Raw genomic sequence first — 26,110 nt, forward strand, 5'->3', positions numbered from 1 at the left:
CAGCGTTCCTGCGCGGGCACCTACCTGACCTCATCTTAACGTTCTATTTATTTACATGTTTTTCCGTGCCACCTCCTACCCCAGCCCCGGGGGCAGGGGCTCTCTGCCAGGGTCGTCCCGGGGCGCCCTCCCGGGGCCGAACACGTAGGGGCACCGTCTGGGCGGTCCTGGGACGTCCCCCTCCCAGGCCGGCACACAGTGGGGCACCGCCTGGGCGGCCGGGGGTGACCTCCGGGGTCCGCACGCAGCTGGGGAGCGGCCTGGGCGGTCCGGGAGCGCCCTCCCAGGCCGCACGCAGCTGGATCTCGCCCCTCCTGCCGTCCCCTTCTGGACACAGCGAGGCGGCCGACTGGGCTGGCTCCGGCCTCGGCGGCGATTCTGCCGCGTCTTGGGGCAGGTGCCCGCGCAGCGCCCGCGGCCGGCTGTGTCCTCTCGGCCGGCGACACTCGGGCTCCGGCGGCGCGGGGACCCGTGCGCCGGGCGGCGCGTCTCTCCCTGCTCCGGAGGCTGGAGGGCCCGGCAGGGTCGCGACGGCGCGAGGGGGCGGCTCGGAGCCGGACTCGGGGTTTTAACTTATCGCAGCCGGAGGGGAAACGAGTCCGCGGAGGGCGGCGCCGGCCCTCCCGGGGCGCGGGACCAGGTAGGCGGCACCTCCGTCGAGGTCGCCGGGCCGCGGCCCCGCGCTCCGCAGCCCGGGGAAAGGCGTCCGAAGCCCTCCGGGACGCACCGCTCTCGCGCGCCGCGGGGCCTGGGAACCGCGCACCGGCTGAGCGCGGAGCCCCGCGGGCGGCGGGACGGACGGCGCCCGCGCCCAATGGCGGGGCGGGGCCGAGGGGGCCTGCAGGCGGCGGCCAATGGGAGGCCGCGGAGCGGGCGGGGGGCGGTGCCGCGGGGCGGGCGGGTGGTGGCGTCGGGAGCCGGCGCGGCAGACCGGGAGCCCGGGAGGAGCCGGCGGAGCGGGAGGAGGACGACGGAGGAGGAGGAGCGGCGCCGCGCCCCCGCCCGCCCGCCCGAGCACAGGCCGACCGCTCCAGCCGCAGCCGGCGGGTCCGGGCCGCCTCCCGCCGGAGCCCGGCGCCGGCACAGTCCGGGCCGATGGGCAGCCCCGGGCAGCGGCGGGCGGCGAGGCGGCGGCCCCGGTAGGCGCCGCCGCGCGCTCGCGGGCTTAGCAGGTCCCGGCGGACTGCGTCTCCGAGGTGCGTGGCGGGCGGGCGGCCGGGGAGCCGGGGGGGTCCGCTCGGGAGCCTGCGGGTGGTGTCCGGGCACGGCCTGGGCGAGGACGGTCCCGGGGTGAAGGGGCCGCCCCGGGGGGCGCCTCGGGGGCTGACGGCGGGGCCGGGGGCAGCGCGGGCGCGCGGGGCGGGGGTCCGGCGGGCAGAGGCGCCCGCGTTGCGGGGCCCGGGGTGGGAGAGGAGCCGCCGCCGCTCGTTCCCTCAAAGTTATCGATCCGTGGAAAGGTTATTGCCGTCTTGGTGACACGAGCACCCCGAGGACCTCCTCTGGGTGCGCAGCAACTGCTCCGTGACTAACCGAAGAGCGAGAGAAAGGCTGCCGGACGCGGCGCAGCGGCGCGCCGGGCGGGGCGACTTGCTGAACTTGCGGCGGGGTGCCGGGGACCCCCGGGAAGGGGTGCGCCCCCAGCGCGCGCCCTCGCCGGCTCCGAGGTCCCTCTTTGTAAGACCCCGAGCCCGGTGGAGCGCCCTTCCAACTCGGCGCGACCTCCCTTCGGGGTCCCGAGGGCTCTGCCGTCTCCCCGGGTTCCGTGCCGCGCTCCATCCTCCGCGCCGGGCCTTGCCGGGTCCCCCTGTGTTATTGAAGGTAGTTTGACCGCGTCCTGGGAGTATCCCCACGAGCAGCTACAGATTAATTTTCAACCGTGCCGCAAACCCAAAGAATCAATTTCGGTTCATCATCTACAAGCGAGGAGCCGATGCTTCTGGGAAGAGAAAACAACTCGGCATTACCCCTCTGGGACATATTTGTCATCATTAACCTGCTTCAGTTAAATTAATTCAGCCCAAGATAACTCCAGTGTGAGTATTGGAAAAATCAAGTGCGTTGGTCACGGAAGTGCGGTCACCAAAACATGATTTTGTGTCAAAATAAAACTGTATGTTTTGGATTTTGTGTCGGTTAGCGTTGGTTGTCATAAGGATGGCCCTTTTTTTTTTTTTTAAACAAAGAATCTTGACGATTCTCATACGTTTCTCTCAGTAAGTTCAAAATAGTCACTAAGATTTTTCTTTTCTTTGCCTCTTTTGTCTGTAGTTTTCATTTCTAAATGTTAACACTAGATGGCTTTCTTATGACAGGCATTTAGGAAACTAGGCTTTTTGAGTTGCCTGTCTGCAATCCGGGCCGCAATTTTTCCAGTTTTGCAATTAGTAAGGGGAGAAAAAAATCTCCAGAACTGTTGCTTTCTTTGAAATATAGGACTTCCTCATAAAACAAACATCTAGATTTCAAGAAGTGTCATATTTTTTCTGGCATTCCTAGAGATGAATTTCAAGAGACAACTTGGTCACCATTATTAGTCACAAATTTAAGGATGTCTGTTTCATGTTTTGATTTATTTGAGGAATACATTTGGGGAATGTATTTAGACAGCATTTTCACTTCCCATGTTTACTGCTTAATTTAGTAGTTCACTGCTTGATGCAGAGATGGATAAAACAATATTACACATGGGAAAGTGCAGTCTTTCTGGAGTCTTGGGTGCAGAGACAGCATGGATCCTTCCTAAGATTCCGGTGATGGAGGTAGTTGGAATCCGTATGCACGATTCATCCCAAGGCTTGTGTTAGGGCATATTTACTTCTTTCTCTCTAGTTGGTACTTGGTTTTTCACTTCTAAGCACAACCTCTTATATGAGAAGCACAGTAGCCTGTAGTTGGCCCTTTTAGCAGAAGCAGGTTCCCAGGTATTCGTTTTTAGCCCTTTCTAAAGCAAGATCATGCCAGCCTGTCCAAATCTTGCCTAGGTAGGCAAACTTGTTCATGAGCTGGAGAGATATCTTGGACTTATTTTCTGGCTGTCCTTTATTGTGTGTCTTGCCCAGCTTAAAATATGACATGTTGAATTTGTTCTAAATTAGAGAGTATTCATAAATAGCTGGGAAAAAAAAAAAAAAAACCTCTAGCAAACATCTGGGAAGTAGGAAATGAAATCAGCAGCAGTTTTTATCAGTACCCACATGCTACCTATAGATGGGGTGAAATGAACTTGGGTGAGAAGCAGTGTAAGCATTTGGTCTGGAAAATAAGAGCTAAATTGCAGGTATGGAAGTACATTGGGGTACAGGCAGCAGATTTTCCCCAACTGATTTAAGTGTATATTTTTAAGTGATTTAAGTGTGTATTTTTCATCAGATGCTTATGTTTTAAGTCTTAACCTTTCTTAAAGAGCTTTAATTATGGGATGTGATAGGGGAATTATCAGAGGACCACGATTTGGCTTTTATGATGTTTACTGTAGTTAAAGCTATGTACTGGGGGTTTATAAATTGTTTCCCCTCACCCCCTTGGGACTGGAATGGTATTTTAAAGGCTTTCTTGATACCTGAGCTTAGTAACCTGTCTGCCCGGGGATCTTTTCACCTGAGGTAAAAGGAGTAATGGGTTATTCATTTTGATAATCTTATCTATTGAAAGGGGGGAAATATTAGTGAGCTCCTTGAAAGGGCAACTGTTGGGTAATTGGAACTGGTCTGAAAGTGTTTATGTTTGGTCCTCAAAGCTAATTTAAAAGGGGTTGTGTTCACTGCATACTTTGCAAAGAACTATGTGTTTAAATGAATACTCTCCCTATCCAAATCCCAGCCATAATTGGTAAACGCAAGGTGTTTTGGTGGTTGGTTTTGTTTGTTTGTTTGTTTGTTTGTTTGTTTTTAGATCGAGGAACGCATTGAGTCTTTGCATTTATGATCTCCTTGTCCTGGCAGTTTAGGGTTACAGATCCTTTCAGAGACATGCTGAATTTGAAGAAAATTTAGACTGCTGTTGTTACTGAAAAGCAGAGCAGTTTTTGCTCTGTTTTGAACTTGAATGAAATATGACATACAGTTCTAAAGAATACAAGGAACTGTGTTCCAGATTTTTCTACCCCTATGAATGTGCCTCATTCCCTTGCAGAGTGATAGAATGGAGAGAGCTTTAGGCGGGAGGGACAGGAACAGCTAGTTTCCTGCCTCTATGGCCTGGCACAGGAGAGTCTGGATGAAGAATTTCCATGATCCCTTTCAGCACCAACATTTTAGATTTCTTTCACATTTGGAAATAAAGGTATAAGAGTGATGCACATGACTGATGGTGATAGTTGACATTTTTAATGATTTTGTCTTTTCTTTCATTGCCTTCTCCTGTGTTTACATATAGGCATTGGTTTGATGAACTTGGTTTACCTCAGCATCATTGATTCAGAAACTGCTTTTCTGTTCCAATTGCTTTTAGCTGTGACCCCTTCAAAGGAGAGAGAACAATACAATGGGACTTTCAATGGTTCATAACTTCAGAGCTAAATTATTTTGGTCCTTCCTGGACTTGATTCATAAACTTTGGTTCCCAGGAGTGGGAACTGAAGTGAGCCAGAGCTGACCCACGGTAGAGGTTCTCTGTCTTGAGAAATTTCATATGTAGTGTAACCCAATGCCATGATGCTTTCTCTCCCCCGCATATGGCCAAGTTGGGTGATGAGAAAGAAGGAAAGAGGCAATAACTTGAGTCTAGTTGTTGTAGCATCTCCGTACTACAAAGTCCTTAAGGCCACCCCTTCCTTGCTGTGTGGTTGCTGTATTTTTTATTTTCATCCATTTGCAAAAGGAAAGAAACAGAAACAGAAGCAGATCTTAGGGATCGTCACATTTGTCAGTAGGTGATGTTACCACACAGACGTTGAGAATGAAGGACAACAGTTACTCTCTGTGTTTAGTGTGTTTTATCAAGAGGCACTGAAACATGTTAGACCACCGGAAGCTGTTTGTTACCTGTAGCACTGAAATCTCATTCTACCTGTTGATTTGCTTTCTAACCCCCTTGGTGGCCTGTAGAACAGATCTTTCTAGAGGTGCACTACAGTGACTCATGGAGCAACACCTGTCGCAGCTGGACCCAGAACTGAAGTCTTCCCACTCCGCTTGACCTGTGCGGAGTAGGAGTGCCCTTCCTTCCGCTTTGCATGTCCTGTCTGCAGTGATGGAGTCCACATGCACATTCACTTTTTTGGTGGCCACGCCCCTCAGACTCTGTGAGTTTCCTGTTCGCTAAAACCCCTGAGTCCTTAATCACACGCTGCCATTAGCCACATCTTGCTTTCCTGGACAAGTGTCATTGCAAGACCTAACATGCATTGTGTTTTGTTTTGCTTTGTTTTAGCTGGTTCTACCCCCCGGTGCTTCTTGGAATTTGACTCTGTTATTTAGCACCTTTGTCTGCTCTCTGAAAGAAATGTCGTCTGCAGTGTCTCTGGAAACTTCCAGGTTTACTGGAGTCACTCTTGGTTCTAGTTAGGTTACTTATGCACCTAATTTCTTACCAACTGGCCGGTGTCTCTGCCTTTTCCACACTGGTGTCCTGGGAGAGCATGTCAAACTTCCTTTGCTGCTTCTACTGCCCAAGTTACCCTGAGACAGAAATGAGTTCCACTTTAGTGTGTCCCTAGTAATTGGAACCGCCTCTCCATGGTTGGTGATTACGAAATACTCATTTAATGAGTGACTGACTGATTTAGAAAATAGGGCCCCATGTGACCTCTGACCCCCAGACGTCTTAAGCACTAAAAAGACTGTGGGAAAGAGCAGAATGTGTTGGGCTTTCTGCACTTATTTTGTTGCTAGGTGTTATTTTATTTTGCACAGCTTTCAGGTAGCAGATAAGAGAACCATGATCTTTTCCCATTTTCCCTGTGTTTTGATTATCAATTAGTAGATACTCTTCCCTTCCTACTTCCCAAATATATTTAGTCCTGAAGGGCTTTTTGAGCTCTGCCCATTGGATTACTCCATATTTTTCACTTTTGCATATTTGCTAAATCTGGAAGAAGCTCCCGGTTAGTGGAGCTGTTGAGGCAATCAGAGTCGTCCAAAGTAGGCTGTTTAGTTGTGCGTTCAGTTACTCAGAAGTAAAAAAAAATATCTAGGTAGAGAGCCAATGTTAAAAATTGTTACTGTGGAAAGTCAGAACTCTTGGATAAATAAAAAAAAATTATGTATGCTGAGATGAACTTGTATGCTGAGATGAACTATTTGTATAGACTTAAAAAAGCATTTCTGATGGCAGAGCTTAGGGCGTAGTAGCCTGGGTAGTGAGCCTGGTGATTGCTTTCCCTGTCTTCTCTGGCGCTTGGTGGCACATTTGGCTCCTGGTTCAACAGTACGCATTTGCGCGGCTCAGGGATCGCTCGGGGATATAGTCTCCTTTGTACTGAAGTTTCTAATAAGTAATTTTTTAGGAATTACAGTTTTCATTTTTCATAAAGGACAAAAGCTGTTGTTGAGTGTTGAATACCTCATTCCAAAGCAGCAATTTCTTTGTAGTAGGTTTTCTACATTTTTTTTTCCAACGTGCATACCCCTTCTGTACAAAATCACTTTTTTTTTAAAGATTTTATTTATATATTTGACAGAGAGAGATCACAAGTAGGCAGAGAGGCAGGCAGAGAGAGAGGGAGAAGCAGGCTCCCCGCCGATCAGAGAGCCTGATGCGGGGCTCAATCCCAGGACCCTGAGATCAAGACCTGAGCCGAAGGCAGAGGCTTACCACTGAGCCACCCGGGTGCCCCCAAAATCTTTCTAAGTAGGTGTCTGTATGTGTGTGCATCTGCATATATACAGGTTTGTGTATGTGTGTTTATGTGTACGTATGTGTACACATGTATGCGTGTAAATGGACCATGCTAAGATACAGATGTTAAAAGACATAAAAATACACATTTTAAGAAGGGTGGTATTAGAAATAAGTAGAAGTGGAGTATTTCCTTTTGCATTTCAAGGGCTCTTCTGTTACTCTTTGAAATGTGGGGCTCCAGTCTGGAGAACCTTACTCTTCGCCCTTGTGGATGAGAGTTTATAACCCTTTGGAAGCAGTTTCTGTGGGGCTTGTCAGCATCCAGCAAGGGAAGTTTAAGACAGACCCTGTCCTGGGCACCTACGTGGCTCAGTCGGTTGAGTGTCTGCCTTCGGCTCAGGTCGTGATCCCAGGGTCCTGTGATCCAGTCCTACATTGGGCTCCTTGCTCAGCGGGGAGCCTGCTTCTCCCTCTGCCTCTGCTGCTTCCCCTGCTGTGCTCTCTCTCTCACAAATAAATAAATAAAATTCTTAAAAAATATATTGTTTAAAAGACAGACCTGATCCTTATGGGGCCCTCTGTTTACTATATTTCTATATTTGTTCTTTTTCAGAAGAACTTTTTTTTTTTTTTTTTTTTTTTAAACTTTGGGCTGTTCTCTTCAAGAATTGCTTATGGTTTACTTAGAAGTTTCGTTGTGGGGGCGGGTGGGAGAATGTATTGGGGGATACCGTTCTCCTTGGACCCTTTCTGACTGAACTCAGCTGTTGAAGAAGCATCCTACTATGGCACAAAGCCCACACCAGCCCCCTGCTCAGGGCAGAGGGATGTAACTAGTCATTTGCTCATCTGGAAACTTCTGAAGAGTAAGAACAATTTTTTTTTAAGTGGTCTCCACACCCAGCATGGAGCCCTACACGGGTCTTAAACTCACGCCCCTGAGATCGAGACCTGAGCTGAGATCAAGAGTCGGTTGCTTAACGAACTGAGCCACCTAGGCACCCCTGCAGAGTAAGAACATAATTAAAAGTACAGATTAACAGTACAGTTCTGCCTCTGTGTGTCATTGGCTAGAACTGTGGCATACACCAGCCCCTCCTACAGGGGAGTTAGGGAGCCTAGCCCCCCAGCCTCTCCAGAACCCCTGGCTGCCCTCTGAACTAGCACCTCCTACCTCACCCTCCCTGCTTTGTACTTTCTGCTCCCTTGTACTCTGCTTGACTTTAATCTGTAGCACTTAAGATTGCCTGACATTTAATTGTGTGTGTGTGTGTGTGTGTGTATGTCAGTTAGGCTCTATACCCAATGTGGGGCTTGAACCCACGACCCTGAAATCAAGAGTCACATGCTCTACCGATCTTCGTTGTTCTATGTTTATCTTCTCTCTCATCTCAATAGGACATAGGAGCCACATGGGAGGGCCTTTTCTGTTTCACTCCTGTCTTGCCTGTACTTCCAGGGATTTTGCCACGTAATAGGCTCTTAGCAAACAAATATTTGTTCAAGGAATGATGGAGAGCCATGGGTTTTAACGTGAACCAAGTGTCTGTCTCGGCTTTTGTTGAGCCAAGTAATGTTGCTGCAAACGTTCTGTTTATTTCTTCTATAAATGGCCTATCTAACAACCTTTTATACTTCATTTTAAATCTTTTTTAAGGCATTTGAGATGACCTGTGATTGGACTTTGATACCAAACTAGTGAAAATGGAGAAGTAGTTCTTTTTTTTTTTTTTTTTTTTAGATTTTATTCATTTATTCAACAGAGAGAGAGATCACAAGTAGGCAGTGAGGCAGGCAGAGAGAGAGGGAGAAGCAGGCTCCCTGCTGAGCAGAGAGCCCGGTGCAGGACTCGATCCCAGGACCCTGGGATCATGACCTGAGCCGAAGGCAGAGGCTTAAACCACTGAGCCACCCAGGCGCCCCAAGAAGTAGTTCTTGTGAGTGAGAGTGGAGATCCATCTCTTCCATGAGGACCTTGGTTGCCCTGCTCAGAGGGCATGTTCCGGGATCTGGGGCACCCTAGGGATGGCCTTCTTTTCATGAGAGAGTGTGGTCTGCACCTTTCCCAGGTTTCAGAGTCTCAAGTGCGCAGCCCTGTTCGAATCCAATGAGGCTGCAGTTCACTTAACCCTGGTTTGGGCACATTAAGAAAGATGACTGGAAAGACATGATTTCCGAATTGCGTGTGGTCACCCGTGGCCTTTCACCTGTCAGTCCGTTAGCCACGATCATCTCTAAAGGAGACAATGATTCTGGAACCTCATCAGCAGGTGACTGTGTACCTCATGTTGACTTAGCACTTCTGAGGATTGCAAGTACATGAGAGTTACTTAGACCTTAGATTATTAGGTGTTCAGGAAGCATGAACGTCTCTCATCTTGAGTATCCTGATACGGTATTAATTCCAGCATTTGGGGATTCAGGGTGCTGTCATTCTAGCTTCTGTTTGTGTCAATCTGTGTTACGATGCGCCGTGAGGAAATTGGAGGCATGACTGAGCAGCTCAGCTGAATAATAGTAAAACCACCACACTGACCAATCGTTTTTGCTTACTTCAGAGCTGTTGGAAGTCATTTGTTGGGAACGATGCATCTATTTTCATGTGATCGTAAGAGTGAGTGATGGAGACCAACGTTTTTGACTTAGGAATGGAATAAAGAACTGGGGAGGGGTATTCTTCAAAAGAAATGCAGAAACAACGCTTGTTCTAGAACTTTCATTGGTGTTCTCTCACGTACTTACCAAGAACCTTGTAAATCGATGGGATGACCCCTTTTCGTGGACACAAAAATGAAGGCTTAAGGAGAGAACACATGCTCTTCTTAGTCTTTGACTTTAAACCTGGTCTCTTTGCTCCAAGGACAGGTCCCTTTCTTTTCTTCCCAGCTGCCTGGTGAGGTGTGGTTGGTTCCCACAGATCTTGGAAGGCGTGAATGTAGGGAGGGAGGAAGTAAGGAAGGTGTGTGCTCAGGAGAATGGTGGGATCCAACCAGCTGCCCCTGAAAAGGGGCGAAGGGGTTGTCCAGGGTTGGGCTGAGGAATCTGACCTGTTCCTTCAGCCAGAGGATCGTTTGTTATTAATTAGAAATGTTGTAATTTGTGGTGGGGTAGCCCGTTGAGTGTGGTTATCCGTCCTTTGTTGGGCAGCGAGTGGAACATTTCTTGAGCTCCTGCGTCTTTGCCAAGATTAAAAGAAGTATAAGAGGAAAACAGTTTTTGTTTTGCATTTATACTTTGCCAGATTTGCATAATCTCTGTTTGAGTCAGTTGAATGTGAAGCCCTAAATAAATTTCAGGCATTTAAATATTTAAAAGGATTCATCCACAGCCCTTTACTCACCCAAAGAATGAGAGCTTTGCAACAAAGAACAAAACCCCCTCGCAGATGTAGCCCATACAGACTTTGTTCACCTTGTCATTGAATTATGAAACATTAATAGCAAAGCTAGAATTGGAACATCCGCTGAAATGCTCGGCTGGCTCTCTTCCAAAATATTGTTTCCCTGGTAGAGAAAGCAGGATGGTCTGTTGAAAGCTGGCAGTTAGCCAGGCCGAGGGGCTCTGACGCAATCACCGCAGTCCCTACTTTGCTAATTTTAAGGCAGTTAAATCTGGGTGATGTCTGATGACTGCTGTCGCTGCGCGTCTGGTGGCGTGGAGCTTTCCAAACCCATCCTCCGAGCCTGGCATCACCGTCCACGCTCAGCTCCCTCCGAAGTGAGCCGGGGAGCAGGGGCGATGTTGGGCTGGCACAGGAGATGGAGTGCTGGGGAGCCGGGCCCTCGTGAGGCTGCAGGAGACACCGCCTCAGATCTCACTATTTGCTTTGTCACCCCGTCAACAAATCCGTCTCCGTCTCCGAGTACACTTGGCCGTGGGAGGTGTCGGGGATGGAGGCAAGTGTAAATAGAGGCTCCTGCCTTCCCGCCTTCCCGGGGCAGCCCGATGACAACATTCTCATGTTTTCCTTGCTCTGCCTGCAAGCGCTGGCTGGTTTCATGCCGGGCTGCTGCTGCCTGCCTTCTCCTTTTCGGGAAAAGGGAAAACTGAGCAGGAAGATGGTAATTTTTGGAAAGCCATTCAGAGCCCTGTATGAAGGATCCCCTGGGTAGAATTTTCTGGCTCTTGCAGGAGAAGGAGGTGGGGGCGAGGAGGGCTTTCGTGGCCGTGTCCACCCCACTGAGCTCCCTGGACGGTGAGTAGAATCCCATCGGAAAATAAGGACGTGAGCCACACAACCTCCAGGTCTGTTTAAATGCTGGTCTCCTGTGGCTTCCCAGTGGGGTGTGAGACCTGCGAGGCCAGGGGCCTGTCACTTCATCCCTCCCCCACTTACCTGCACCCCAGGTGAGCAGCCGGCACAGCCAACAAAGTCACTGACTCACTGCCTTTCTGGCCTCAGAGGGGCCCTTGCACTTGTCCTGGAATCAGACTTCCTCCTGTGACCGATTCAGACACTGAAGAGACTGCTTGAACAGCAAGGCCCCATGTGCAAGGCAGCGGGCCGCCTTGTAGGGCGGTGAGTTGCTCACCCCTTCCCCTGTCGATGTTCTGGCCACGTGTCAGGGGGTGAGGAGTGTCCGTGGAGGACACCCTGGGATGGACGGACGGACGCTGTAGCTTCTTTCAGCCCAAGGCTCCCCGGGCTGCTGAGAGTGTGGGGGGTTTTGCTTAGTCAGGAGAACGCTCGAGAAGACAGGACCCAAGCTACGCTTTGGAACACGGATAGGATTTGAATTTTCCATGAGGGGCCCTTGTGTGCAGTGATACTCTAGGCTCTGCAGGGACCAGCAAATGCAAATAAAACCGTCACTTAGTCGTTCATGGGACCCTGGTGTTGTCCACAACCTACTCTGCCTGAGACGAAACCCACCTCTTTGCCTGGTTTAGGTTTTGCAACTCCCGAAGTGGATTTTTATGATGAAAGCAATATCACGGAGAAGTGACGGACGGTATTCTTGACGTGGTGGTTGACTTGTCTGTCATGGAGATAGTCAGTCTGATGTCCCCCCCCATGGGAATTTGTTAAAGGCTATGGAGTGTGTCATAAACCTGAAGGAAAAATATAGAAAGGAAATGATAAGCTTTTTAAAAAAAATATTGGCATAATCGATAACATTGTATTAGTTTCAAGTATACAACGTAAAAACTGACATTTCTGTGAATGGTGAAATGATCACCACAATAAGTCTAGTTACAAAATTGTTTTTTTGGGTGATGAGAACTTTGAAGATCTACTGTCTTTGCAACGTCAAATGTACTATACAGTGTTATTTACTGTAACACAGTACATTACATCCCCAGGACTTACTTAGTTTTTAACTGGAAGTCTGTGCCATTTTGACCATGGTGTTTTGGTATAAAATTACTGACTCTGTTTCATTTGTTTGTCCAGAAAATATACACACAGTATTATAGTTGCAATTCAAGGTCACGTGTTTTAAGACTTTAGGAATTTATAACTTTTGGTAATTGATTTACCAAAGTGATTTATTTGAAAATTATTCTGAGTAATCAAAATGTTCAACCAAGGGGCGCCTGGGTGGCTCAGTGGGTTAAGCCTCTGCCTTCGGCTCGGGTCATGATCCCAGGGTCCTGGGATCGAGCCCTGCATCGGGCTCTCTGCTCAGCGGGGAGCCTGCTTCCTCCTCTCTCTCTCTCTGCCTGCCTCTCTGCCTACTTGTGATCTCTGTCAAATAAGTAAATAAAATCTCTAAAAAAAAAAAAATGTTCAACCAAGACCGCAGGCTTGGGAAGCATGGCTGTGGACAGTGAGCCCTTACCCTGGGGAGCACTCATCCCCCACTGGGGTCTCTCCCGGGTGTATGTTAAGTTTCTGTCCAGGCTCTGTTGCGTGAGCTCACCTTCCCTTTTAAGTGCCAGAAAGATGTAGTAAGTACTGGGTAAGATGTGCATTCTCCCTTAAACTCTAGAACAAGAGAGCTCAATGTAATCACCGTGTACTTGCTCTCAGGTTGTTATCATATAGATTTGCAAACATGCAGATAAGTTGTAAGGATTATGTAGTACACCAGACATCATATACCCACCATCTAGGTTGTAGAAAGTGTTAACATTTTTCTCTCTTTGCTGTATGCATATCTGTCCAGCACTCCGCTTTTGGGGTGTGTATTTTAAAATAAGTGGCATACATCAGTATACTTCTGCTAAACACATTAGTGTACGTATCATAAATGAGTTTAAAACTTGATTTCTTTTTTGAGTTAAAATTTATAAAATGAAATGTGTACATTTTAACTGTGTCACTATGAGTTTGGTATAAGCACATACACCCCTTTAATTCATGTCTCTGTTAGGATCTACCTACCACCCCAGAAGGTTTTTTCCTGCCCCTTCCCCATCAGCTTATCTCCCCCTCCCTGCCAACCCCCATCCCGGGCAAGACTGTTGTATTTTTTTTTTCTTTGCCATAGATAAGTTTTGCCTGTGTTCAAACCTCACATAAATGGAATCATGCAGTATATACTCTTTTGTGTAAAGCTGCTTTCTCTCAGCGTATTGTTTTCCTACTTTGTCAAATGCTTTTAAATATATTACAGTGGTCGGCTGGCCTTAGCTTCGCCTTGGTCACGGGTCTTTTTGAAAGGTCATATTGTCAAGTGATTTTAGGAGCAATTTCTTTAGGGCATTTGTGTATTTTTCTTAAGTCCCATCCTCCCTGTTGTGAACAGGGGTGTGATTTTTATACTTAATTTGGCCATTTTTTTACCTGGGTCTCTTCTCTCATCCCACCCATATGTTCGGGAAATCAGTCTGCAGACACTTGCCACAGGGTGGGCTCAGGCTGGTGGGAAGCTTTCAGCTGAGCCCTCTTGCTTCTGAAGAGTAGATTGACGCATGACCATTTACTTGTGTGTGCTACTTGGAAGATTTCAGGTAAAGGAAAATCCATATATTTATTCTTGCAAAGTCTGCTCTCTTACCTTTGTGATTAACTTCTAAGAGAGGTTTGACATAAACAAGATTTTGTAAGGCATCTCCAAGGGATAATTTCTAGTTCAAATGCAATAAATTATTAAAGCTAGAATTTCCTGAGTTCAGATTTATGACACTACATGGTGGAGACTAACCAGTGAATCCTAAAAATATTAGATTTTTTAATCGCCTATGATGAGGAGATACTGGCTAGTGAAATAAAATACTAGGTGACTTAGGAAAGCACACGCTAGATCTAACTGACCCTGCCCTTGGCTTTGCCCACTGTTACTGAAGCTCTGAGTTGCTGAACCTCTAGCTGGAAACAGACTATAAGTTTTCATCAGCAGTACTGGTTTATTGGTTTTTTGGTTTTGTTTTTGTTTTGTTGTTATTTTTAAAAGTATGGGCTGTCTGGGTTAGGGAATACTACCTGCTGTAGAAGAGACTCCATAACTCGTGTCTAGACAAGAGATAAGCTGGCTTCTTTCCACCACCTGGGTATATGGGCTGCACAACTCCACCTGACACTCATGGGCCCAGGTTCTTTCCATCTTGTTTCTCCACCTCAGGGCCTTGGCTGCATGGCGGGTGGGGGGTGGGATGGGGTGTGTCTCTACTCAGGCTTGCCGAAAAGGGACAGAGGACCTCGACGACTGCACCTAACTTCAGGGGGCGCGGGGGAATGAAGGCCGTATTGTGACCATGCTCGCGCTTCTGTTCCAGGTCCGTGGCATTGGCCCTGCCCGTAGTGCTGAGGGGGCTCAGACGTCTTGCTTCATTTGTCCCATACTTACACGTGCTCTTTTGTGCCGTTCTAGGGAGGGACTCGGGTTACAGCGGTGAGTAGGCAGACACGGGGGTTGCTCTTACAGCACTCGCATTCTGGAAATATAGTAGGTCTTCTAATAATACTCCTCTTAGCAGATTTTTTTTTCCCCCTAATGGGAGACAGTACTGCCTTAAAGTGCAGTTGAGTTCTGGGTGGAGGGAGGGAGGGTGAGATATCCTAATAATGGGATTGCAGCAGATTCTGCAACTCTGAAAGAAATGTTTCTGGGGACATGGATTAGGGGATGTAATAAAGGACCTCGTCCCCTGTTTAAAATGCAGACTCATAATAGAGGGCTTAAGAGACACTTGATGAATGGAATAATGGAGATCATTTATTCTGGAGCCAGGGGGTTCCTTGGGAGCAGAAACCCTTTGAATGACTATAGGGTGCTTCGGGCTGCCTGCCATTCAGGAAGAAGTCCCACTGGCATCCATGGAGGCCAAGGGCCATCTCCCGCTCGGAGAGGCGCTGTGATGGGGTCACGGAGCAGATTGTCAGGAAACGGTTGTGCGTGTGATTTCTTCTCCTACCTGGTGAGCTCGTGTTATTATACTGCTTTGGCCCTCAAAGAACCTGGAACAGGCTATCTGCCAGCACCTTGAAAGGCTCTTGATGTGACAGTCTGATGGGTCCAAGTGGCTGATTCGGAGACCATGTGGAGCAGATTGTGATTCTGTCTGGGCTTAGGGGACCAAGGTCAGCACACCATGGGTGCCGAGCTTGTGGAGCTGGAGAGTGGCCGCCACGTCTGGGCTCTCTAGAGTTATCCGGCGAGCTCCCAAGCCTGAGTAGACTAATCCTGGGGTTACCAAATAAAATAAGTTCCTTCCAGAGGGCTGCCTCAGGACACCCAGAATGTGCTCTAAGCATGAGTCTGTTTCCCTCACAATGTTGGACAGAAAAGATTTCCTTCCGCTGCCCACTTTCTCCGTGTTGAGGGGACCACATCCAGCTTGGGATCTGACCTTTTTCCCTAGAGGCTGGGAGTGCTCATGGTCTCGAGTGAAGGTCTGCAAAAGAGTGGAGAGTCACTTGGCATTTGTCATTTTTGCGCTAAGAGATTAAAAGGGAGGGGGGCGGGAATCTCTCGGTTGGCATAAATGACACGTAACATTTTTTTAAGGATGGGAAGGCTGAATGGTTTTTCTTTTTCACAGGAGCATCCTGGCATTTTGGATAATTCACTTCCTCCCGATGGCTCTCTGCTCAGGATATGTTACAGATGGGTTATGCTGATTTTGCTAATTTTTGCCAATAACTTAAGCACGGAAGGAGTAGGGGAACCTCCAGAGCGATAAGAACACAGCTGCTAAGGATAACTTTGAGGGAAGAGGAGCATTTCTTGAGCCTTTCAGATGATTTGGGGAGCAGGAGCCACGCTAAGCTGCTGCAGATGGTGTGTTTTCAACTTACCCTGGCAGTTTGGAAGGTTTCTTTTCTTTCTTTCTTTTTCCTTTTTGTTCCTAGTGAACAAAAGAGCAGCGTGGAGCTTGATCAGCTGGATCAAGTGTGTGTAAATTCTAAGGACGGTGTCTCTATCTTAGCTGAAATATTAATCGTACATGGAAGGGAGGGAAACGGGGCCCGGTGATTTACTGGCGTGTGATTAAATCCCGTATTCTGCAGCCTCTAGAATGTGTGTGCTTTGACTTTCCCTCAGTGGATAAACATTTACATTGGCCTTTGCCCTTATAATTTCACTGTTCCATCCACCAACTCAAACCAGAAGAACATTTCTGCTCGCACTGTTAGGTGAAGTACTCCGCAGCCCACGTAGGGAGCATGGGCCTGCCTTTCACACGCGAAGTTCATTTGTTTAGTTGGAAAGAAAAAGGGAACTTTCCAAAGGAGGTTTCTCAGGGCTCATGTCTTCATGGGGACCGGGGAGGAGACGCCAAAGAAATTGCAAATATTCTAATAATCCTCCTCTACGTAGTTTTCACGCAGCACCCTCCCACTGTGCTCTGTTATCCTTGGACCCAGAACAGAGATCTGCGGGCCCTGGCCTCTTCTCCCTCTAGGTGATTCTTAGACTGTGTGTTCCGAACTGTCTTGGCCTTCCTGTTGCTCAGATGCTGGGCGTGTTCTGGGGGGTTAGAAAAAGCGCGTATCTCCTGCGAGATCGTATTCTCTCCTCCCTAAACCGAGACCAGCTAGTCTGACCTACCTCAAGACATTTTACGTTGTTTTTATTTTTTTTGGCACTATATCTTTTTTGTTCTTGGATTGCAGAGCTTAACTGGAGATTTCCGGAAGTCTGAGGCTCCTGATCTTGTCTTTAGAGCAGTGTCTCTGTGGCCCCAGCTTACGGTTGTTGTCGTTTTAGTTACTGAGGCGCCAGAATGCATTCTGGACCGTCACCAAGTGGAATCACAGTCTTAGTGGGCCCTGAGATGCAGTTTGCTTTCGGTGTGTCCCTAATGCCTGTGGGCTCCTGCCTGGGACCCAAGGCAGGTCCTCCTGAGAGCTCAGCCCTCCCTGTCGACAAGGGTTGAATCCTTGTTGCAGTCTTCTGAACGTTTCAACTCCCAAGTAATTTCCAGCTCCTCCTTTCACACCTGGGGATACACCTCTTGACTCCATCATAACGAAAGCGAGAGATTGCTAGAGAACATCTATAACTTTGCTTTTGACTTCTTGTCTAGGACTTCTGCAGCCTTTACCATTAGGATACCTTCTTTTTTTTCTTTTTTTAAGATTTTATTTATTTATTTGAGAGAGAGAGAGTGAGAGAGAGCATGAGCGAGGAGAAGGTCAGAGAGAGAAGCAGACTCCCCGTGGAGCTGGGAGCCCGAGGCGGGACTCGATCCCGAGACTCCAGGATCATGACCCGAGCCGAAGGCAGTCGTCCAACCAACTGAGCCACCCAGGCGTCCCTCTTTCTTCTTTTTTTAACATAATATTAAAAGTCTTTTAGGCATAGTAACACGGTCAGTAATACCTTTGGAGTACTGGCATGGGGAAGTGCGCTTACAGGACGGCGTTCCTGCTTAGCAGCTGCTTCTGGTCGAGGAGCCCAAGGTCCCAGAGCATCCATGGCCCTCTGTGTTTTGGGCCTATTGTTAGACCATATAGATTTTTTTTAATATATATTTTATTTATTTACCTGACAGAGAGAGAGATCACAAGTAGGCAGAGAGGCAGGCAGAGAGAACGGGAAGCAGGCTCCCTGCAGAGCAGAGAGCCCGATGCGGGGCTCGATCCCAGGACTCCGGGATCATGACCTGAGCCACAGGCAGAGGCTTTAACCCACTGGGCCACCCAGGCGCCCCTAGATTTTTTTTTTTTTTTTTTTTGAAATTTTTAAATTGTTGTAGAAATGTGGGTTAAAGTTACTGTCTGGATAGAGGGGCTCCCCCCCCCCCATCCATCCACTCCCTGCCCTGTGGTATTGCCTTATTCTGTTTCACTTTATGTATTCACTTAATTCTCCTTTTATCAGGCCCCTCCCCCGGCATTCTGATGAATTCAGAGATGGTGCGTCCTCTCTGCCCCGAGGAGGACCGATCTCTGAGCTAGTCCAGCGGCCCGGTGTTGGGTGTAGGTGCCGGTGTTTATGGTGACCCGTGTGGTGTGTGCAGTTTCGTTCATTTGTTTCAACTTGGGGACGGGTCGCAGCGAGCTTACAAAGATTGTACTGTTTATCAAAATCTCTTAGTATAATTTCTTAAATATTTCATTAAACAAAAACTACACTAATAACCAAGGATGTGACCTCCCTGACATCTTTGATCACCCTGAGTGTACTCTCTCCCTGACATGGGTACTACCAGAGCTAAAGATACATGCAGTGGAAGAGCCCAAGCTTTTATTATGAGACTTCTCACGGAAAATTACATTCCTATACGTGCGATTGCAATAAAACATAGGAAGGAAGAAAAGCATTTAAAGAATCGTGCCGGGGTGCCTGGGTGGCTCAGTGGGTTAAGCCTCTGCCTTCAGCTCAGGTCATGATCTCAGGGTCCTGGAATCGAGCCCCGCATCGGGCTCTCTGCTCTGCAGGGAGCCTGCTTCCTCCTCTCTCTCTGCCTGCCTCTCTGCCTACTTGTGATCTCTCTCTGTCAAATAAATAAAGAATCGTGCCTTTTGCCCATTGGAATTATGACTACGGGACATGAATGAGTCACAGTTACATGCATGACTTTGTTCTACGATTATAACCGAGTAACATTTATGAGTAAAAGAGCAGTTCCTCATACTAAATGTTCATAATATGTTTTGAACAAATACCATGGGTATCAGAACAGTTGACCCCTGAATAATGTGGGGTTAAGGGCGCTGACCCCTTGCCCGGTCGAAAATCTGTGTGTAACTTTTGACTCCCCCAAAACTGAACTGCTAATAGCCCAGAAGCCTTACCAATACCAACGATCACTGACCTTGTATGTTATGTGTGTTAAATACTATATTCTTACGGTAAAGTGAGCTAGAGAAAAGAAAATGAAATCAAGAAAATCATAAGGAAGAGAAGGCACATTTACAGTACTGTACTGTGTCGAAAAATAAGTGGGCCCACGCAGTTCAAACTCGTGCTGTTCAAGGGTCAACTATTTTTAGAGATTGTAATGTGATAAGTGAGCTTGCTTGCTTCTTGCTTATTAATTAATCAGGGTCAGATTAATGACATTCTATTTCTGGGGGATAATAGGTACTAAATAGTTTCTGTGTTCTGCTTTAACATGCTCATTGGAGGGAGACCCTCTGCCACGAGGCACTCGGATGGACGTGGAAGAAGAGATTTTAAAGCACTTTTAGCAAGTTCAGTTTATGTAGCATTTTAAACTTTTATCTAAAAATAAACAGGTGATGTATTTCAGAATTGATTTTTGATCTGTCATTCGTGGCCAGTCCAAAAACTGCTTCTGTCAAGTAATAGACCCCATTTGTGTTTTAAAGAACAAAAGGGGTTTTGTGTACTTTTGTGTTACATTTGACAACAGACTATGTGATATCCCGTTGTAATACCTTCCTAATGATCACAACCAGTCACGTGACTTACTATACCCATTCAACAGCTTCTAAACTGGTTTCCAGGTCGTTTGATGTGGGTGGCTATCCTGAGTTAGCTTTCAGAGAAGCAAGGTTAAAATTGTGGAATACAAACCGTTGAAAAAGAGGTTCCCCCCCTTTTTTTTTTTTTTAACAGCTGCCTCTTCTTCAAAGTGTGTATGGGGGGGTTGTGGATTAGTGTTAGATAATGTATTTGATGTCCTGAAGACTGATGCATAGTAAGGAGGTAGTTAGATAGGGAAGTTCTTACAAGATTTATTTTTGTGCTGGGAATTTAAGTCAGTGCAATAGAATGTTATAGTCCCTTGGGCCAGGTTGGCCTGCCTAGAACAGGGGAGTATTATTTCTGGCCCCCAGGTCTCTCTGCTCGTAGTGCTGGTCAGCTTTCCCCTGCACACAGACCAACTCATGTGTGTAGAATTGCACGGTGTACTGCATATAGAGGAAAAGCTGTGCTAATTTGAGTGGCCCAATAATCCCAAAATACAAATATGTACATTCATATATACATATATATATACACACACGTACACACACACACATAGATATATATGTATAATTTTTTTAATAAGAGGAGGACCATATAAATGGCTAAGGGATAGGTGAAGGGATGATATTGAAAACTAGACACAATCCTGTGGATTCCAGCCCACGTTTTATTTCTGTTATTTGGAGTTATTGGTACCTGTGGCAGGTGATCTGTCTTCTGCAGTAGGCCCCCACTGGCCATTTGTCCCCTGGTGAGAAGCTATATCTAAGGTTCTCTGTCAGTTTCCCTCAAGAGGTGAAGGACGGATGGAGTATGGGTGGGAGAGGAACATTACTGGGTAACCTTGCACCTGTGCCCGAAGACTTCCAACGAATTAGCTCTTCCGTGGTACTGGGTGGAACATGAAAGGAGAAGAAAAAAAGAAGGCACAGGGAAGTTTCCCTTGACGCTCTGTATGGTGAGCCTGGCTTCCCACGATTTCTAGGTTAAGCTCTGTGCACCTTTTAATAACGTAGAGGCTAATAATTGCATGGGGATTTGGTCTGGGGAATTTAGCCCAACGACCTCATCACAACTGGCCCAAAGACACATGTTTAAGGATGCTCAAAGCAGTATTAGTTATGACATGAGGAACTGGAAAAATACTGGCAGTAAGGCATGAAATGATCGTTCTCCATAGGATCAAGTAATTTAAATCAATTAGATATCTTGTTTTATGGGGCCATTTAATGACATGGGAAAATGTGCACAGAATATTAAATGAAAAAATTTTCTTGCTAAGCAGTATATATATAATAGATCCCAATTTTGCAGGAAAATTAAATATGCATTTGCATTCTCAGAACAAGGATACATTAAAGAGTTTACGGTGGTTATTACTTATGGTTATATGTAATTATCATCTTCTGTTTGCACTTGTTTTCCAGTTTTTCTAAAATGAACATATTAATTTTGTAAGAGGAAAAAGCATGGTATTAAAGTATTTGAATTATATGACTCAGTTATGTGTCCCCTGTTAAGTGTACCCTTAAAAAAATAGCCTGTTTCAGTATGGTTTCCTGGTTCAAGAGAGTCTGGGTTTATTTTATTTTATTATTATGTAATCTTCCTGATTTTTAATTTTTTTTTTTTAGTATATTTAACAGAAGTATTTAAGGTCAGTATTTAGCAAACATTCATTAGATACTTACTATGTCTATTAAATATGTTTTTGGTATTTGTTCTTTACCATGAAGGCGTTTGTAATCTGAGTTTAGTATCGTGTAGGTCGACTCTCTGAAAAGTCACTTGCTGGTATTGTACGTTAAGAGGTTAAGCATTATATTTGTTTCGCCTTTGACTGTCTTCTGTCCTTTAAACTTGTTACACAGGAAACAATATATATTTGTATAACGTAAGGACATTAAATTAATTTAGTTTCAGGAGATTCCTTCTTTCTAGTAATATCATTTATTGGTAAGGCATTGAAGGCTTTTATATACCTGTTCTGTGTCATGCTCAGAGCCACTATTCCTTGACAACCAGGACATCTTTCTTAGTTGGTAGAAGAATGAAGTCAGAGACTTTGACATTTACTTTCAAAATACCGTTGTTGCTCTTTACTTATTGTCGAGAGCAGAGGTACCTTGACTCCCGAGAACATCCGTGTGTCTTTGGCAGTCTAATTGCCAGCCCTTTGATACTGTGCTTTTTGACATTTACGTTAAAAATAAAAATTAGCTAATTTGTAAGTTATAAGGTCTCAAAAAGTAGTTCATTCTTCTTTCACGGCTGTTAATGCTTCTATTAAAATTCTGAAATGGCTTATTAAATTAAGTGCAGTGTCAAAGGCTAATTGTCTCCCTGTGAATTATCTCCACGACTTACAAAAGCATGATTTAAGAATTATGTTTGAAGAGCGACTCAGCAGCAGGTTTCAGTATGTATCAAATTGTAGCGATTGTGGACGGAGAGTATTAAGAGACGATGGAGTCCACACGCGTGCTCCACAAGACGCCCCTAAAATATACTCAGCGTTAGTGGCCTTGAAGCCGCGTGCCCTCCTTGGCATCACACGTCTGGGGCACATGCGTGTAGTTTGACTGTCCCATGCGGCACGGCCTGACGGATCCAAAAGCAGTGACCATCTCTGGCTGCAGTGGCAGCTAGTGGACCTACTGTGGCCCAGGCACAGCGATGACCCGCTTTGACCCTGACTGAGCTCCGCAGTTAGGCAAGTCAGACCTTGATTTGCACAACTCACCATGGGGATTTGACCCCTATTGTGGACAGCGGTCGTGAGCCCCCCAATGGTGTTTATAAAAGTGCTTTGCAAAAAAAAAAAAAGGAAAAGAAAAAGTGCTTTGCTTGCTATTGGCACATAGTAGGCCCTCAGTGACTGCTGGTTCCTCCTCTGTGTTACTGAGCACCTAGCCTGTGTGCTGGGCATCCACTCCCTTACGGATGCGCAGGGAGGACAGGCGTCTGGAAAAGAAATGAAGAGGCTGCCCCTGGGAGCTGAGTGAGTTTTGAGTGAATCCAGCTTTTCTGAAAGTCAGAACGTTAAGTCAGACGTAAAGTTTGAAGTCAAGGGTTAATATTCCTCTCATTAGTGATAATGAGAGTCAGAAGCAAAGTCGATTTAGGAAATGTTGCCTTGGATTCCTGCAGGGGAGGTTCCCTCCTGTTTGATAACCTGGAGGGATCCTTTGGAGGGAAGAGTCAGGATGCGCTGGGTCCTTCTGCCTGCGCTGATTTACCCCTCTGGTGGGATCAGTGCCCCCGACTGGTATGGAAGGGGATAGTTGTAGGAGACAGGTAGGTGTAGAATGACAAAAGAGAGGCCTTTTAAGGTGGATTGTGGCTTCTTTTTGTCTCATGTCCGTTCCCGTTAAACTTCCTGATCCTAAATTTAGATTTTGAAAGGTGTTTTTCCCAGGAAAGCCTTTACTTCATAGTCTCATGTAGGTAACTTGATGAACCTTTCCGATAGTTTCTGTTGGGGCCGAGGGAAAGAAATCATCTTGGTAAGACTTGCAGTGGATGTAGTCTTGTATTGTTGGAGCAGGGCCTGGAGTAGGATCCATATGTATCCTGCTGTCACCGTGACTGTCCCTCGTGTCATTGAGTGAGAGGTGAGTGCCTGATTCTTGCTTCCATCCCAAATCACTCTCTGGTTCCTGGTCTTGTGAATCTTCCCACTGGCCCTGGGGCCCTGTCCTTTGGGACTAGCCTACTTTTGACCTTGTTGAATACTAGTGCCCTGCTCCCTGGTGAGTACCCTGCCTTCTCTCCCATTTCCCATTCTCTGACTACCTTTGGTCATTTCTTCTCTGCCCTGGCTGGTCTTTCCTTGCGGAATACCTGTGAAGAGTTGGACTTCCCTCTCCTTTCTCTTCCTCTGGGTGATCCTGCCTTCCTAAGTGGCCGTTTTTTTCATTACCTCTTGAGGGTCACCTTTAAATCTTTACCTGTCTGACCTTTTCCCACCCACCTTCTAGCCATCTTCCGGGGAAAGTAAATGAGGCCATTTGGGATCTATTATCTGCCCCGCAAATGTCTTCTGCCTTCTGCCCTGCTCTGGACTGTGCTGTCCCGCGGACCTTGTCTGCAGGTTGGACAAAGTGTGGTGACCCTGAGCACCACATCCGTCCAGTTGGTCATTTAGCATCTACCAGCCGTGGTCCAGCAGGTCCCTCTTGAATCGTTTCCCTGCGGCTCTGCCGTGCACCTGGTCATACCAGCCTGTAAAACTCGGAAATCGCTCTCTAGCTTCTGTGCCCAGCATGGCCACCCCTAGCCATACATTGCAAAGCAAATTTAAATGAATTAAAATTAAATCCAAATAAAAATTCTCGTGAGCTACATTTCCGGTGTTCGGTGGTCTCACTGATGGAATGGATGGGACATTGTCCTCACTCCAGAAGGTTCTGTCGGACATCCCTGTCTACCCAATCCCCTGATACCAGCTCCTCATTCTCTCCCTCTCTTCCTTTGTATGGCCGCCAGCGTTTTCTCCATGGAGGCAGTGTTTTGGTAAAAACCTTCCATTGGGTGTTTGGGTAAATCTGAGCCCTGCAGCAGGGCACGGGGTCCTCCAGTGCCCTAGTCCTCCCTGCCCCAAGCACCCCCCCCCCCATGCTCCTACCTGCCGGGCTAGAATCTTCTGCCTCTACCCTTTGCACACGTGATGGGGCTCTGTTGCTCTGCATGGCTCCTTTCTGCTTGGCATGTCCTCCTTCTCCTCTTCCTTGTCCTCTTCAGACTTTCCCACACATGTTGCGTCTCCAGGAGTGACATTCCTCACGACCTTGCGATGTGTGCTTCCTGGTCTGGCCTCCACTTGAAGGGGGTCTCCGGCGCGGTCCAAGTTTTCATCTTGGTGCCTTTTGAAAGAACTCTTTAAGAACTCGGTACTCTCTCACATGTTTTTAAGTTGGAGCCCAACATTTTTAGCACAAGCTCAAATGATTTGTTTTTGCTCGTAGGAAGTAGAAAATACTAAGTATCAATTGTAATAGAGCAAACTTAATAGGAGGACTGACTCCGTTGAAGTCCATTTTTGACGGTCTAATTTTTTGAGAGTATCGATTTTAACTTCCTGGGTGAAAAAATACAGACTTCAAGTGAATTTGCTCTATCCTGAGGGCTTTCCCTCACTTGCATGTTGTGGCATTTGGGGAAAAATTTCCAGGTTACATTGAAGAGAATCTATACCACTAATCTATATTTCTTCTTCTTCTTTTTTTTTTTTTTTTTTTTCCTGGGTCTGAAGGGTCAGGTTTTCCCCTTAGCAGGAATATGTGTAAGGTACTTAAAGACAAGAAGCCTTATGAATTCAGGGGGTCATGACTAATGACGAAAAAGGTCTTCCCCGATAAGTGCATCTTGTTTGGTGCGCTAGGGGTTGGTTTTTGAACTTGGGGACCACACACCGAGGTAGGATTTCAGGAGAGAGCAGCTGGTGAGAAAACTGATGTGTCACCCACTCTTCACCCGGTGACTCTTCCTGGGAGAGCCTTTGGGGCCTCAGCGCTGCAGGCGTCAGTTGGAAGACTGCAGCCATGGGACAGGTGGCCTTTACTGTCTGTCCCGGCATCCAGCCTGGGCTGGCCACAGCCTGGTGTTGCAGATGGGCCCGGTGAGTAAACCTGTCTCCTGGGCTTGACTCCCTCCTTCCCTTCCCTTAACAGGTGCAGTGCAGGGCTGCCAGGAAAACCCTCTCTTTTCCTGCGGGTTGTTCTGGGACACACCTGGCCCTAGGAAGCAGCTTACTTACATTACGCCTTGGAGAGGGCTGGAAGTAGTTTTGTCTTGGAACTCGAGAGCGGCATTTCTGATGGCTGCATGATTTTATCAGGCCTTCTCTCACCAGCTTTCTGGGATGGCACAGATGATTGTCTTCCCTTGCAATGCCTGACGGTAGCGCGTGTCCTGAGGCTTCCATTCCTTCCCACGGTGACCACCGGCCTCCTGCCCCAGAACTGGAGTCCTGTGTCTGCAGGGCTTGCCCAGAGATAGACCACTCATGTCATCCAACAGGCATGCTCCTTCATCTAGGCTCTCTTTTTGGATGTTATATAAACAGACACCCTCTGGCAGAAAGAAAAAGCCAGTCTCAGACAGCAACACTCTGGATCTCTGGAGCAGCCCATTGTCATCCCTCATCCCCTCGTGCTCCTGACTCCCACTCTGCAGGGGGGGAGGGCGTTGGCCCAGATCAGGGATCAGCCCTGACAAGCTGGAAGCAACCCAAATAAGTGAGAAATGCTCGATTGCAAATAAAAGGGAGCGCTGATTTGGGTGGTAGGTTATAAGGGAGAGTAACTGGGAAAAAAAATTGATTTCATATTTTTTTTTTCAGACTGTTCTTCTGATTCGGCTTCATACAGCCTAGCACAGATAAGCAAAGAAATTATTATTTCTTTCTCGTTAACTCAGTCGCCAGATTGCTCCTTCATCTGCAAACTTCGAGTGGCTATCATGCTTACCACTCCTGCCAGAGCTGAGCTTAAACTTCTCCAGCCTCCCTGGCAAGCCCCCAGCGAAGCCCAGGTCTGGCTTTCAGAGCTGGTTCAGGG

At 47.2% G+C, this 26,110-nt stretch overlaps 1 protein-coding gene across 3 annotated transcripts in view; it reads left to right on the top strand.

The window, feature by feature from the left end:
* Positions 1-946: 946 nt before the first annotated feature.
* Positions 947-26,110, top strand: part of SIPA1L2 (signal induced proliferation associated 1 like 2) — a 213,070-nt gene continuing 187,906 nt past the window's right edge. For all 3 annotated transcript variants that reach the window (XM_032841144.1, XM_032841145.1, XM_032841146.1), the window contains exon 1: positions 947-1,196. The gene's annotated coding sequence lies outside the window, so the exon portion shown is untranslated. The remainder of the gene's footprint in view (positions 1,197-26,110) is intronic.

This window comes from Lontra canadensis, unplaced genomic scaffold (genome assembly GCF_010015895.1).
Source record: "Lontra canadensis isolate GAN:19392208 unplaced genomic scaffold, GSC_riverotter_1.0 scaffold120, whole genome shotgun sequence".
NCBI classification, from domain to species: domain Eukaryota; kingdom Metazoa; phylum Chordata; class Mammalia; order Carnivora; family Mustelidae; genus Lontra; species Lontra canadensis.